The sequence below is a fragment of the Ovis aries genome, chromosome 14 (assembly GCF_016772045.2).
Source record: "Ovis aries strain OAR_USU_Benz2616 breed Rambouillet chromosome 14, ARS-UI_Ramb_v3.0, whole genome shotgun sequence".
Classification (NCBI taxonomy): domain Eukaryota; kingdom Metazoa; phylum Chordata; class Mammalia; order Artiodactyla; family Bovidae; genus Ovis; species Ovis aries.
In genome coordinates, this window is record NC_056067.1 from 9,102,862 (window position 1) to 9,119,054 (window position 16,193).

A 16,193-nucleotide genomic window follows, 5' to 3' on the forward strand; every position below is an offset into this window, starting at 1 on the left:
AATAAAATCTGACACTTTCCACTGTTTCCCCCTCTATTTCCCATGAAGTGATGGGACCGGATGCCATGATCTTCATTTTCTGAATGTTGAGCTTTAAGCCAACCTTTTCACTCTCCACCTTCACTTTCATCAAGAGGCTTTTGATGGCACTTTCTGCCATAAGGGTGGTGTCATCTGCATATCTGAGGTTATTGATATTTCTCCCGGCAATCTTGATTCCAGCTTGTGCTTCTCCCAGCCCCGTGTTTCTCATGATGTGCTCTGCATAGAAGTCCCCGATAGTGACACTGCTGGAGAAACTGCTTCTGATGTCACTGGTAGTCACTTCTAGAGAAGCAGGTCGGCACCCATTTCTCCCAGCTGCACACCAGCCGGCCTTGGCAAGCAGGGATGGTGGCATCGTTTACAGCAGCAGGTGGGCTTCACCGCACCCTAGGAGCCCACCAGCCATCACCTCCCCATCCCAGCTCAGCTTTAAAATTAGCTCCAGAGCACACACTTCCAAACTAATGGACAGTTTCTACGTCACCACATTTTATTGCCAGCATAACTCTGTCCTGTAAACCTGCAACAGATGACTCAGCTCAGCTGATATTTGGCCTCCAGAATATCGGGGAAAGAGCTGGAAACAACACAAACTTAGTGTGTTAGCCCTCCAGCCTCCTAAATTTCCTGCTGAAAGTTTGGTATTTATGGTCTGTCCTTCCTTTAAGTAGGCAGGCTTCAGCGCCAGGAGGTAATAAAGCAGACTTTAAATTTCACCCCAGGTACAGAAAGCTGGCTGAACCCTGCGTTTGACTGCATATGAAATGCGAACCCTCCTCTTTTCAGCACAATGAGATCAGCCACCAGAATGGAATAAATTGGAGATTGATTTCTGCTGCCCCATTCATTTGCAGAAATTTGCAGACAATTAAACTGTCCCCCTGCAGACAGGTAGAGCGTGCTCCTTTTAGCCTGATGCTGATGAGATTTGCTGCCCATCCTCTGCGAAGGTTAGGGGTGTGATTCTCCAGGTCTGACTGAGTAAGGAACTCTCTCCAGGCATAGCCTGGACCGAGCAGGCTCTGGGGTCACAGAGGCCTGAGTTCCCATCTCTCACTCAAGCCCTCAGAGACTTTAGAGTCTCTTGTGTCTTTGGATGTCAGGAAAATAGGCATGGTGCTTCTACTTACAAGTTGTTGAATGGATTGAATGAAGTAATGTCACAGTGTGCCAAGGACAGTGTTGGCACATGGCAGCTACTCACTCAGTGGTAGTGTTTCCTTTGGCAGACTCACTGAGTCTGCCCAGATGCCAAGCATATCTTAGGATTAGAAAGGTAAGAAAGAAACAGGCTATGACCTTCAGACTTGTGTCCAGAACCCAAGCATCAAACTCTTCAAAAGAATCGTTCTCAGGACCCTTCAACTGTTACAGCCACGTGTTCCGGGAAACAAACTCACTCAGAAGGACAATGCAGATAGTGAAATGCAGTTTATTACACCGGCAGGCCAAGGCAGAGCCTCCTCTTAGCCAAGGACCCTGATCAGCATTTGTGAAAATCTTTTATACCCCATGTGTACGTATCCGAACCCATCACCCCAATTTCCTTGAGAGTTACATAAACCAAAGGCAGGGTAAATACAATCACAATAACCCTATTATTCAAGTGTTATCAAGTGTTAGATGTTCAAACAGTTAATAATCAATAAGCCTGCGGTTACACTCCGATAGATACAGAAAGAATTCATGACCTGTCCGGAGGCAGGGGTGATTAGAGTATGTTTTCTCTCAGGCGATGAGTAGCCTGGATGTGATCTTCAAGATCCCCCTGTCCAGATGGGGCCCTGTCCTTCTATCGTAGTTTCCATAGGCACTAAGCACAGAGTCCTGAGTCCGTTGGAGAGTCAGCCGAGCATGATCAGCATGGACAGGCCAAAGGAGGAGGTCCAGGCGCTATGCATTCCTTCTTCATTCCCCCCTCTTGATGCTCTTGGTTTCCATAATGAGCATCATTCATTGATGTATATTTCACCTTAGTCCTCCAGCCACCCACATGAGAGAACGCTATCAACCTCTGGGTTACAAAATTCACAAGGCGTTGTAAGAGCCAGGGCCCACAAAGCAGTATGATTAAGATGACCATAACAACAGTTACAATAGTTTCCCACCAGTCTCCGTTTACCCAGGACAGGACCGAAGTCCAAAAGGGACTATTTTCATTAGACATGGCTTTCACTTGATTTCGCATATCCTCCAAGGCAGTAGATACATTTCCAGACAGGCCAGGGATATATACACAACATTCGGCTTTAACTGTGTGCAAGTCCCCTTCGGGCTGCTGTGAGTATGTCTAATGCCATCCTATTTTGAATTACTGCCCTCCCCATCTGAATTTGTTCTTCGTTCAAACTTGAATGGCTTTGGTACTGTCTAAGAGGGCCTGTTTAGTGAAATTAGTTAAGGCCTCTGCCTTAACCATGATATCCGTTGTTCCTATAGAGGGTACAAACAAGGCAGTGAGATAGTCATACCACTGGAACACGGATCGTGTCCATCTCGCATGCAGATAGGGCAGGTTTACTGCAGGTTGGTGCAGGCTAGGCTTAATACTGCCATGGACGAAAGCAAATCCTAGTGTGCAGCGCCCTACCCAGCCAACTGGGAACCACGGCCATAAGTTAAGCCCACAGAGCCACTGGGTCCCGTTGGGGGCTACCCAGCGGATTCCAGGATTATATTTCCAGTTGGAACTGGGCCACTGAACAGGTTGATTAGGGTGATAAGTAACATCCAAGACTTATTTACATTGTTCAGGGGACAAATAACCCACATATTTTAATTCTTTTGGGTCTAGGGGGCGGTCTCCAAATCGAAATTTGTGTTCTTTTTGTTCCCAGCAAATAGTAGCGGGAACAATTAACTGTCCTTTCTCAGGAGTCATCCAGAAATATTTATCCCATACCTGATAGTATTGCTCAAGGTACCGGGAGGCCTGGCACTCTTTTGTAAGGGAGTGCTTCTCCTTTTTATTTTTCATATATGAGGTATAAGCCCTTGTTACCTCCATAAGACTAGTGTTCATGTTAAATGTAACCCTATGTCCCAGGCCCATTGATGGCTTTTTCTTGCACCAGGAGAGCAAAGAAAGGTTATGACTGGTGAGAGAAAGGAAAGTTTCTTTCTGTTGTTCCAAGAAGGAACACAGTGGTATAAAGTCTCCATAACGAAGTGGGGACACCCACCAGGGGAGTCCGTCCACTACTGACACGGGCGTAGCCACCCACACCCAACAACTGGAGGAGCTGTGGAAGTCCACATAAGAATGTGCCCCTGAGATGGAGACGTTGGCCCGTGCAGGAACAGCGGTCAGGTTCAGAATTGCATCGGTGAGGCCGAGGAGCAGGAGTCGTTTACCCAGCTCCATCCTGTAGAGGGCTCGTCTGGGACCTCGTTTTCTTCATCCTCTTCAGAATGATCTTGTTTTCCCATGGGTCGGTGGGGTCCTTCTGGGTGGTCCACTCGGCGTCTTCTGGGTCAGTGTGGTATGCCTTCTTCGCTCTGGTGTGATGGATCCAAGGGGCAATGCCTGCAACTTAACCTGTGGTAGGGGTGGTTAAAACAACAGAATATGGACCTTTCCATCGGGGGGCTGGTGGGTCATGTTTCCAATCTTCCACCCATACCTGGTCCCTTGGTATAAACTCATGCGTTTGCTCCCCCAAGGGGAATGGTATTCTTTCTTGCACAAACTTAGTTACTTGATTAATTACCTTACCTAGTTGTTCCATCTGCTGTGATATCCCGTCTTCTCTTACCTGAAGTATATCAGTTGTTACCTGTCTTATTACGGGAGGAGGCCTCCCATATACAATTTTGTAGGGAGAGTAGCCGTGGGACCATGGGGTCATCCTGAGTTTGAGCAAGGCCGTGGGAAGCACATCTACCCGGGAGCAGTCAGTTTCTATAATCCGTTTAGAAAGTGTCTCCTTTAGCATCCGGTGAGTTCATTCCACCATTCCGGAGCTCTGAGGCCGGTAGGCAGTGTGCAGCTTCCATTTATATTCACGGCTTTACTTGTTATGAAGACTGGGCCGTTATCTGATCCTGTGCTGGTGGGGAATCCAAATCGAGGAACTATTTCCCTAAGCAGGCTCTGAGCCACTTCTGATGCTCTTTCAGTTTGGGTGGGGAAGGCCTCCACCCATCCCGAGAAAGTACATACCAAGACCAACAGAAAACAAAGATGGCGTTATGGTTTCATCTCAGTGAAGTCCACTTTCAGATGTTCAAAAGGAAGGGCACCTTTTAACTGGATGCCTGGGGGTTTGGGTCTGCACCATGGAGCGGCGTTAATCTGAGAGCAGGCATTGCAATTTTGGGATTCCGTTGCCCACTCCAGTATTCTTGCCTGGAAAATCCCATGGATGGAGGAGCCAAGTAGGCTACAGTCCATGCGGTCGCAGAGTCGGACACGATTGAGCTACTTCACTTTCACTTTCAATACAGAGAGGAGAGGCGAGGAGCCAGAAAATACCTTCGGATCAGTTCCTCCAATTTGTCATGTCCTAAGTGAGTCGTATGATGAGCTTGGCTCACCAGAACGGGGGCCAGCTCTTCGGGCACTAGTAGCTTACCGCCTGGAAGCTCCCACCATCCTTTGTCTGTTTCGGAGGCTCCCTCTGCTCCAGCTAGTTGGGTTTGAGCCTCAGTGTATGTCGGGGAGTCTAGGGCCAGCTCGAGTAGCTCAACTAGGACAAATGTTCTCATGGGGATTTCCCCGGATTCCTTTCTGACTTCAGCTGCCCGTCTGGTGGTCTCGTTAGCCAGCCTATTTCCTCGAGCCTGGGGGGTGTCTTCCTTCTGGTGCCCACGGCAGTGCATGACTGCTACCTCCGTGGGGCTCCAGACAGAGTCTAGTAGAGTCAGGATCTCCTCCTTATTCTTAATGCCCTTTCCACTGGCCATTAGAAGGCCTCCCTCCTGGTGTAGCGCCCCATGTACGTGGAGTATAGCAAAAGCACACGGGGAGTCAGTGTAGACGTTCACGCTCTTACCCTTTGACAATTGCAGCGCCCGGACTAAGGCCCATAACTCTGCTCGCTGGGCTGACCAGTGCTGTGGTAAGGAACCGGCCTCGACAACAGTCCTCTCTGTGGCTACAGCCTAGCCTGACAGTCGCTGTCCTAGCATTACCAGGCTGGTGCCATCAGTATACAGAGTCCAGTCAGGATTTGAAATTGGCCTGTCTCGGAGGTCTGGACAGCTAGCATAGACCTCCTCTAAGACTTCTTTGCGGTTGTGGGTAGGTCCACTTTCTCCCGTTGGGAGAAGCGTTGCTAAGTTTAAACCCCAGCAAGGCTCGATACGGAGGTTGGGGTTTTCACATAGCAGTCCCTGGTATTGAATAATCCAGGAATTTGACAACCACTTGTGGGGGTCTCCTCGAAGGAGGGTGTTGACTGCATGTGGAACTTTTACGATCAGGTCCTGGCCGAAAGTCAGCTTTGTGGCTTCACGTAACAGTAAGGCGAACGCAGCCACTGCCCTCAGACAGCTAGGCCACCCGGTGGCAACATTGTCAAGTCACTTTGAAAGGTAAGCTATCGGCCTGTCCCATGTTCCCAAAGTTTGAGTCAAAACCCCCATGGCTGTTTTATCTTTCTCAGTCACATATAAGGTGAATGGTTTGGTGAGGTCTGGCAATCCCAAGGCGGGGGCGGAGGTGATTGCTAGTCTTAGCTCCTCAAAGGCTTTCTGCTGTTTCTCAGTCCAACTTACTGGATTTTCTTCAGGCCCTGCCAGGAGCTCAAATAGGGACTGGGCTATTTGAGAATACCTTGGAATCCAAATCCTGCAGAATCCAGTGGTCCCTAGGAACTCCCTGACTTGCTGCCGAGTCTTAGGCATAGGGAGCCTCAGAATTACTTCTTTTCTAGATTGGTCTAGCAACCTTGTGCCTTCCCTTAGGACAAACCCCAAATACCTTATCTCCTCTTTGCAGATTTGTGCCTTTTTCCTCGACACTCGGTATCCCACTTCTGCCAGCAATTGGAGGAACGCTGGGGTCCCTTCCCAGCATTCCTCCCAGGTCGTCCACATATTGCAGGAGCCAACATCCATACCTTTCAGGCTGGAAAGGTTCCAGGTCCGAGGCCAAGGCTTCTCCAAAGATGGTGCGTTCTTGAACCCTTGTGGGAGGTGGGTCCAAGTGAGCTACTGCTTATTGCCTCTGATTCGGTCCTCTCATTCAAAGGCAAAGATGGGTTGTGACGCAGGTGCTGGGCGAATACAGAAAAAGGCATCTTTGAGGTCCAAGCAAGTATAGATCCTTGTCTTAGGTGGGAGGAGGCTAAGTAAGGTATAGGAGTTTGGGACAGTCGGGTGCAGAGTTACAGTGGCCTGATTAACCAAGCTGAGATCCTGTCTGGGCCTATAGCCTCATCCTCCTTCCTTCTTTACCGGTAAGATTGGTGTGTTCCAGGCTGACTGACATTCCACCAGGATGCCTGCCTGTTTTAGCCTGCTGATGGGAGACAGAATCCCGGTTCAGGCTTCTGTGGGTATTGGGTGTTGACGCTTTCTCACCGGGGGGAGAGAAAGCCCCTATTATTACAGGGGCTTGGTGTCTAGCTAGCCCAGAGGGCTTATCTTCGGCCCAGACCTCGGGGAACAGCTGAGTTAGCCTTCTCTCCAACTCTGTTGCCTGGTCTTGTTTATCTCCAGGGGGCTCATGTAGCCTCCATTCGTCTTGAGGGGCACAGAGAGGGAGAGTAAGTAGGTTGTTGTCCCCACCTGAAAAGTGGGCCTTTCTTCAGGAGAGAAAGTCACTTGTGCTCCCAGTTTGGAGAGTAAGTCTCTCCCCAGCAGGGGTACTGGGCACTCAGGGATATAGAGAAACTCATGAGTCACTTGGTGACCCCCCATTTGACATTTGCTGGGCTGGCAAAATGACTTAACCATTTCTTCTCCCGAAACCCCAGTTACGGCAGCGGTCCTTTTAGACACTGGTGCCACGGGTTTAGTTACCACGGACAATTCTGCCCCGGTGTCCACCATAAAGTCAATGTCTTGGTCCCCAGTTTTTAAAGTTACCATGGGCTCTCGGGGACCTGATGTCTTTGAGCCCTGGCATCCCTATTCAGTCTCTATGTTAGTGAGTTTTGCAACCAGGAGGGGTTTATTCTCCCTTCTTCCTTCTGGGCACTCATTCTTCCAATGACTGAACCCACAGCATCGGGCGCATTCATGTGGCTGTAATGGAGCCCGTGGCTTCCATTGGGACTGGTTGGAGGGCTGTCCTGACCTTGAAGCTGGGGAGGTTTCTTTGCTTTAGCGGTGGAAAAGTCTTCGGAAGCCTTTCCAAGCGCAGCAGCCAACATTGCAAACCTCTCGCCTGTTCTCCTCTGCTCGTCTTTATAGCTTTTCTCGTATTTCTTTTCTATTTCCGTGTCCCTGTTCCGGAACACCTTACCTGCTATTTCAGTCAGCTGAGAACTAGACATGGATAGAACTCCCTCGGTCTTTTGAAGCTTTCATTTTATGTTAGGACATGCTTGCGAGATAAATGCTGAATTGATAACTATCTGGGAGCCCGTAGCTTCAGGATCTATGGGCGTATAGAGTCTGTAGGCCTCACAAAGTCTCTGGTAAAATTCGGAAGGTGACTTGTTTCCCTTCTGAACTATTCCGGCCGGTTTTGACATCCATTGGCCTCCGGGCTCCCCTTTTAAGTCTTTGTGTATTCGCTGTCTGGTATCTGTCTAACTGGATTTTTCCTTCTTCTGTATTATAGTCCCAGTTAGGTCTGTCAGTAGGGAAGGCTTGCTCTATCCACCTCTCTGGGTTAGCAGTGCCCTCGGGAACCATCTCCTGTAACCATTTCCTTGCCTCAGTGTTGATCCTATATCTCTCTTCTGTACTGAAGAGGGATGCTAGTAATTGCATTATATCGTCCCAGGTTGGTCGATGAGTGCGGAAAATGGTCTCCATCAGTCTAGTCATGCCCTGGGGTTCCACCAAGTAAGGGGGTGTGTTTTTGCCAGTTCAGTATATCGGTTGATGAAAAGGGCTGATAGTAACAGGTTATAGGAACTTGGTGATAGTTACCGTCCTCCCGTATCACTGGAGGTTGCTGAGCTGCTCTGAGGGGCATCTGCAAGGGTATCCTTTCCTCTGGCTCTTTGGCTGAACGGAGCCTTTGTTTAATTCCAGTGGTTCCTCCCCCTTGTCCAGGAGTACTTACCAGGAGTGGAGGGTAGAGTTTAGGGAACGCAGTGGCAGCATCCGGGCTGGTAGAGTCCGGTGGGCTCATTGTCCCTCCAGCCTCAGCCAGGGGGTGCGGGGGAGGGGGGGGCGGCTCTACAACCTATGGAGCTGTCAGGACCGTTGAAGTGTCCGGGAGGCTTACCGGTCTCGGGCTGGTTCCTCCGGTTGGGCCTCCGGTGGCCGCGGTGTTACAAGCTGGCAGAACCATCATCCAATACAGCGGTGGTGGAAGCTCATCTCCTTCAGGGTCCTGTAAAATTTCCTCCTTATCCTTGATTACCTTTTGGGCCATCAAGATTTTTCCTTCCCCACCATGAGCATAAAAACTGGCCCATCTGGGGAGGTCTTGGGCTATTCCCAGCCAAGAGTCTATGTACGGGAACTGGGGTGTCTGGGCTTTCCCGTAACTGTAGCATAGACTGCCTTTATGAGATTTAAGTCCATCGTTCCCTCTGGTGGCCAGCCAACTCCCATTGAAGGCCATTTGACTTCACAAAGGGTACGGAGCCGGCCGGGCGTCATTTTCCTCCCATAGTCTCCATCGAATCCTTTCTTAAAATTCTTAATCATATTCTCCAATACAGTGGCCTTAGATCCGGTTCCTCCCATTTTCTAACCTCTGGATTCCCACGTCCCATGGCCTTCCTGAGAAGCCAGTCTACCTGTTTCCACTGGCAGGGGAGATGATGGGGTCACACAGCAGATGGGTACCTCCTGGGGGAGGACAGAATACGAGCATGGGGAAATCGATATCCTCTTTCTAAAAACCTGTGGTGCCAGCTCGGCACGTTCCCTAAGACAGCGTGGACGCACCTCCTGACTGGCTTTCTTAAACCGTAAGTTCCCTTTCTTTATCCCTGGCACGGCCGTCAACCTGAGTGCCGAGCAGCTATTGTCGCTACCCTAAACCAGTTTCCTATGCCTCTCCCTTCTGGTCCCTCCCAGGGCGGTGATCAGGCCCCCTCTTCCACCCTGCCGGGTGGGCTCCTCCCCACCTGAGCACTCAGTTCCTTTGCTGCCGTTCACTACCTGCCAAAGCAAAGAAACCCAGCGTTGAGAGGCTGAACTCTTCCAGAGGGGCGAGGGGCCTTCCCCGCTTTAGGAGATTCAAGCTACAAAGCCTCCGGGTGGCCTCAAATGAGACCTGTCTCCTCAAAGCGAGGAGTTTCCCGGCCAACGCACCAAATGTTATAGCCATGCGTTCCAGGAAACAAACTCACTCAGAAGGACAGTGCAGATAGTGGAGTGTGGTTTATTACACCGGCGGGCCCAGGGCAGAGTCTCCTCTTAGCCAAGGGCCCTGACCAGCATTTGTGAAAATCTTTTATACCCCATGTGTACGGATCCGAACCCACCACCCCTGTTTCCTTGAGACTTACATAAAACAAAGGAAGGGTAAATACAATCACAATAACCCCATTATTCAAGTGTTATCAAGTGTTAGGTGTTTAAACAGTTACTAATCAACAAGTCTGCGGTTACACTTCGACAGATACAGAAAGAATTCATGACCTGTCTGGAGGCAGGGGTGATTACAGTATGTTTTCTCTCAGGCGATGAGTAGCCTGGATGTGATCTTCAAGATCCCCCTGTCCAGACAGGGCCCTGTCCTTCTATCGTAGTTTCCATAGGCACTAAGCACAGAGTCCTGAGTCCGTTGGAGAGTCAGCCGAGCATGATCAGCATGAACAGGCCTATTCAGATGGGGTCCAGGCCCTATGAATCCCTTCTTCACAACCAGACACGGAATTCAGACCCAAAGCAAGAAACCAGTCAAGGCTCCTCGCTGCCCCTGAAGCACATCTGACCTTCTCTTCAGGGTCAACAGAACTGTCCACCCTCGGGCGGTGCTGCCACCCCAGCCTGCCGGCGCTGCCCCTCCTCCACCCCTGCTTCAGCCAGAGCGCAGCTTCCAGCTTCTGCAATACTTTGCCCTGTTAAAATAGCTTCTCCTAGCGCATAATTTTGCCCCAAATTTACCAGGTAGGAGAGAGAACAAAGCCAGTGGCTTGTGGCTTCTTTACAAAGTTGTTGCTATTTTCCCCTCTCATTTATAACCTAAATGATGAGACAGGAACTGGGAGGGTAGAGGGAGGGGCGGGGACACGTGTCTTCTCTGGCCGCTGGCTGCCCCTCCAGTGCTGGCCCCTGAAGGCCCTCTGACAGGTAACAGGGCAGGTCCAAGCTGCTGTCTGGCCTGGGTTCAGTGTGAAGAAAGCAGGGCCATGTCTCTCAAATGACACCGCTTTCTAGGCACGGCTCACGGAAGACTTTTCAGCCTTCAGCTGGGTGTGTGGGCGGGAGCAGTGATAGCCAACACACAGAGCGCGGTGCCCGCGGTTCAGTGCCAGTCCGTCCCCTTCACATTCGGAGCCCCAGCCCAGTTAGTCTCTGCTCTGGACAGCTCGGCTTGACGGGGTCCTGGGTGGCTTCCCTGGGGACAAGCCTTGTGACTCAGATCTGTGTGCAGAAGCTTCACTGGGGAGGGGTGTCTGCATCCACACAGAGACGAGGACAGCGGGAGGGCAGTGGGAGGAGAGGAACGGAGGAGTGAGGACCGCAGTCACAGGGAGGCTCAGCCAGCCTGGGGCCTGCGGGCAGTCTAGGTGCTTGTGGGCGGGCTCCCGCGGAGGCCAGGGAGTGGGCTGTACATACGACTTACCAAAACGGCGTCCTTTCCTGCCACACGATCTTCACAGCAGCTAGAAATGGAAATGGAGTCCGTGAAAACACACCGTGATTCCCTTTTATGAAATGTCCTGAGAAGCAAATGTATACAGACAGGAAGTAGATTCACGGTTGCCAGCAGCTGGGGTGCAGAACAGGGGAGTGAGCGAGCATACAGGACGAGGCTGATGGAAGTGTTCTAAAATTAGTTTGTGATGATTGCACAACTCAGTAAACTTCCTGATAATTAGTGCATTGCACCCTTATGATGGGTGACTGTAAAGGTATGTAAATTGTACTCAGATAATAGTAATATATTAAACATATTGTGGGGAGGAAGGAGGTAGAGGGGTTCCAGCCAGGGAGAGTTGAACCTGACTCTCCTTTCCCCAAATTAAAGCTCAGATTTGCATTTTAGGAGGAATTTCAAAAGCTGTGAAGACAGGATTTGAAAAAGAAAGAAATTCAACAAACATTTCTTTACTTTATCTCTTAAAACCTGTTTCTCACATAGAAGCCAGCATGAAATATGTGTGTGTCTATTTTAATTGTAAGTGGGCTCATGTCATTCTTCAGCTTAAATCCTTCCCACATAAACAAATAAAAACACCTTCCCATGACTCATGTTTCACGCAGAGTTAAAGCCTCTTTCCTCTCAACTGTCCGCATAGCTGGCCATCCAGGATCCAGATTCCCTTTACCGGCTCCTTGGGCTGTCTCCTCTGCTCCCCCAGGCCATGCGGGCTGCCTCCCTGCAGCTCACAAGTGCCAGGGTTCCTGCTGCTGGCATGTGCCCACACGGCATCTTCCTCCTTCATCCTGCAAGGCCACCTTCCCAGTGGCCCCGTCCCCTCTAGAAGGTCAGCTCCACGCCTCTGCTCACTCAGCCCTTTCTGCCTGTCTGTCCTCCTGGACCATGTTTACTGTCTGTCTCCTTCCTCCAGAATGAGAGTGCAGGAGGGCAAGGGACTTCTCTCTCTCCTGCACTGCACTATCCCAGATGCCAAGAGTTACTCCTGCCAGGAAGCAAGGGACCCATAGAGAGTTTTTGAGGAAATGAATGAATATAAATCTACTCTTCCTCTCCTTGTTAATTCCTCAACCTTCCTGCCTTCCTTCTTCCCTTGGCCTCCACCCTCCCCTCTCTTCCCCGGCTCCTCCCGTGTTCATCAGAGTTGTGGGGGCCTCCCCTCTATTTCTAAGGTGCTCTCTGGGACTGTGTGATATGATGCCCCCAGATAGCATGAAACTTGCTTTTAATGCACTGCCAGTTTCTCCCGAGATTGAGAAGTAGGGAGGGAAGAAGATGAGACTGTAAACCCCAATGCCCTGTGACGGAGAGACACAGGCCTGGGTCAGCCCACGGGAGACAAAGGATGTTTATGTCAGGGTGGCAATCCTCTGTAATAGAAGGTAGCATCAGTGAGCCTCCCCGAGGACACAGCTCTGCCCATTTGACTTACACAAGGTTGGATGAGGCTGCTCTAGGCCTCCGGCTGTTCCAGGCTCAAAGACTGGACAGATTGTTGGTCACCGACTACAGGGTTGTAGGGGGGGTCCCATGGGAGGCACATGACTAGTCTCTCACTTTCCTTTGCACGCCCTGTGTGTGTGTGTGTGTGTGTGTGTGTGTGTGTGTGTGTGTGTGACGCTGTCTGATGGATTCTGAATGTGTGTGAACATGTGCCCATGTGCGTGTTTGTGTTTGGGGAGAGACAACTTTGATGTCAGTGTGCGTGTGCCTGGTGGTCTGGAAAGCTGGAAGTGGCTGCATGTCTGCAAGCGTCTCTTTAAGGCCTGGCACCAGGCCACTCTCAGCTGACTTACTCACACCTAAAGGGCACAGAGCGCCTCTTTGCATCTCCTCACCTCCACAGTCCAGCATGAATAAGACCACCCTTCACAGTGTGTTGTTCTTTAGAGAGTGCAGACCACCTCCGTGTGCCGTTTCTCATTTCATTCTGGTAACTGAGAACACAAGCCCATTATCCTCGTTTACAGATGAGAACCCCCTCTTAACCCCTCTGAGGCTGATTTCACTCCTGATCCGCTCACTTCCCTCCTCCCTCGGCCATGCACCTCCCCCTGGGGTCACCTCCATTCTGGGTCTTCATTCACCCAGTGCTGTGGCTGCCTTCCTCAGTCCAGCACCCTTCCTGGTTTCCCCTTGTACTGGCCAACTTCTTCCCATTTCTTTCCATCCATACCAAAATCCTTGCTTCCTCTGACGCTGGACCCTGTTTAACACTGCTAAAAGCTGCTCTTCCTAAAGTCATCAGTTACCTGCTCATCCTCAAATCCAGCAGCCCTCTTACAGTATTCAGCCTGTTGGAGGGGATGCCTGCATTGTGTAACACGGCCGTGCACTCCCTCTTTTTCCAGCTAGCCTTTCTGTGGCCTTTGGTGGCCTTTTAGAGACCCGCTGGAAGATTGAGTCCCTCCCTTTTCCCTCTCCACATGATCTGGAGAGTGTCAGCTTCTCCTTCACATCTAACCACTCTCGTTCGTGAGCGACTGTGACATTTCTGGTCCTCATTCATCCTTCCCTCCTGAATGCAACTACTGATGTTTATACAGCCTCTAGGAATCTATGTTGGTACCCTCAAAGTCAACAAGTCACCAATACCCAGCATCTGTGCCCAGAACTGCCTTTTCCCCCTTTATCCTCTATCTTGTGTTGGCTGACACACACAAAAGAGGCACAACCTAAAAGTGGAGAGGTATGCTTGGTATAGTGGATATTCTTAGGACTTCAAGCCCAGAAGACAGCATCTCGTGTAAAGGCTGAGAAAACTGTTCGGAGGGAAGCCAGGATATAGAGGAGTTTTTGCAACAGCACCAGATAGCTAGAACAAAAGGTTGCTGTTAATAAAAGAAAAACTAGACATCTCGAGTTAAGGAATTTGGTGCCTCTCTATGTCTGAGAACGTGCATAGACGTGGGCTCGCTGAGATCATCCCTTTGAAATGCTCCTCGCCACTGGGGGCCAGTGTCCCGTGGTTTCTCACCCTGAGTTTTCCTCATGCTGTGCCATCCAAGTGACTGCAATATGCCGGCTAGATGCTTTGTTTCCGGATACCGCAAGCAGTGTTTTACCCTTCACTTGGTAACGGCAGCACCAGAAGACAGGGAGCTCTAACAGCCTCTTCTGTAGCCTAGTGTTCTCTTCTTTCCCACACCTCTGTCTCTTCTTCCAGAAACATCTCTTGAATTAGTCACATACTTTTAAACTTCACTGCTTCTATCTTGTCTTTCCTTGAGGTTATGGTCACATCATGGTGCATTCAAAGGCTTCATACAATGGATTGACAAATACAAACACACATCGTGAGCCTAGGTATGCCCGTGGTATCTTGCTGCTGCTGCTAAGTTGCTTCAGTCGTGTTCAACTCTATGCGACCCCATAGACGGCAGCCCACCAGGCTCCCCCATCCCTGGGATTCTCCAGGCAAGAACACTGGAGTGGGTTGCCATTTCCTTCTCCAATGCATGAAAGTGAAAAGTCAAAGTGAAGTCGCTCAGTCTTGTCCAACTCTTAGCGACCTCATGCACTGCAGTCGACCAGGCTCCTGCATCCGTGGGATTTTCCAGGCAAGAGTACTGGAGTGGGCGCCATCGCCTTCTCCGGTGGTATCTTGATTGTCAGTCAAATCAGATGCTATGGCTCTTCCATGGTCCCAGTCACAGAGAGTCACTTGGCTTCAGAGCATACAGACAAACTCATTAGCACAGACCTGACCAAAGGTGAACATTTGTCGACAAACACATAGTTAGTAGATACAGGCATAAGTCACAGACGAAGACAGATAGATATGTGCATAAATCACAAACAAAGACAGAGGAGAAACCACAGTCGTGGACCAGTTTTGTTTTGCTGTTGTTGCAGTCCTTGCCACTGTAAGGCAAATAAGTTAAGAGTTGGAAGAAAAAGGATGCTCTGTGTACCACAGTGGGCTCAGAGAGTCCAGCGCACATGGAGGCTTCTCTATAATCAGTGGGTCACTCCCCACCCCTCCCTTCCAGAAGCTGTTTCCTAACCTGAGACTCAGAGCCTCCTGCTTCTCTTCAAAGGCACTTTAGGCCCAGGGGTTCACACCGTTATTACTACCAAGCTTCAAGGATGTGAGAGTTGAGGAAATGGACTGGCAGCTGTGGGCTTCAGTAGCTGGTGGGCTAGGAGGACACCAGAGGTAGGAATGGGGACTTAGGAACCTGACCACTCTGGTCACCCAGCAGGACAAAAGTGCCACCCGTTCACAGGCTTACAAACACCAACGAGTTCTTTATGGTAAATAAGGGAAGGTTTGTTGCTGACAGTGAGTATGCTTTTCATTACTTTAGATACATTTTCACATATCGTCATAATGGAGACTTACTTTTGCTCTATTATAGAGCAGAATCACTAATCCCCTACATTTGCATAAGACTTTAAATCTTTTCCAACTGCTTTCCTAGGCTTTCTTTCATATAAACCTCAAGATTTTTTATTGTAAATAAGAGTCATATATTGCACATATTTTGCATTATTTTACATGTTTTCTGTTCTTTGCCTAGTCCCTAATAAGCCAACAGAATCTTTGTCGGTGTCATATATCAATGTTTTATGAATATAATCCAGTTTGTTGTTCATCGTCTTCTCAGCATCCCATTCTCTCTCTCTTCCTCTGCTGTTTTCTGCATGATTGGGTTGGATTACTTATTTATTTAGTTAGTTAGTTGGTGTGTCAGTGGTTTTTTGTTGTTTTCACCCTTCTGAGTCTTTCTGCTGTCTTTTATGTACGCATGCTCTAGATTTCTGTCTTTGCTTGCATAGTGAGTCTTTGATCTTCTTAGAAATCAAGCAGTCTTTTATTTGGACTTATTCACTGAGGTTTTGAATATCATTCTTCTATGTTCAGTATAGCTTATATAAATTAGAGGGCAACCAATACGGTATTCTATATTTTCCTACACGTTACTTACATATTCTGTCCGCTGGCTAGGTGAATTGGAGCAATTTCTATAACCTCTTGGAACTGGATATTCCTCATTAGTTAGGGAGGACTAAAAGTTACTTGAGAAGTTTATTACAAATATCAGCAAAGTCACATGTAAAGTGCTAGCACACGTTCCAACACGTTTAATGGACTGTTGTTCTGAAAGTAGTAGTTTGTGGTTGTGATTCTGGAAGCAATCAAATGATGATCACAGCGGTTAGAACATGTCTTCACAACTGCCTTCTGGTGACCACCTAGGAGTGTCTTCTGCCGATGGACCCAAATTTAACCCTATCCTGA

General features: G+C 49.4%; 1 protein-coding gene and 1 long non-coding RNA gene across 5 annotated transcripts in view; one reads left to right on the forward strand and one right to left on the reverse strand.

Moving 5' to 3' along the window:
• The window catches only part of CDH13 (cadherin 13), a 1,037,580-nt gene that overhangs the window by 448,594 nt on the left and 572,793 nt on the right, over nucleotides 1–16,193 (forward strand). The gene's annotated exons all lie outside the window — the stretch shown is intronic.
• LOC132657726 (uncharacterized) lies at nucleotides 1,462–11,026 on the reverse strand. The gene is made up of 3 exons (XR_009596274.1): nucleotides 8,393–11,026; nucleotides 6,108–6,263; nucleotides 1,462–3,583 (listed from the first exon to the last, which is right to left on the reverse strand). It is a non-coding gene; the product is annotated as an uncharacterized LOC132657726 (long non-coding RNA).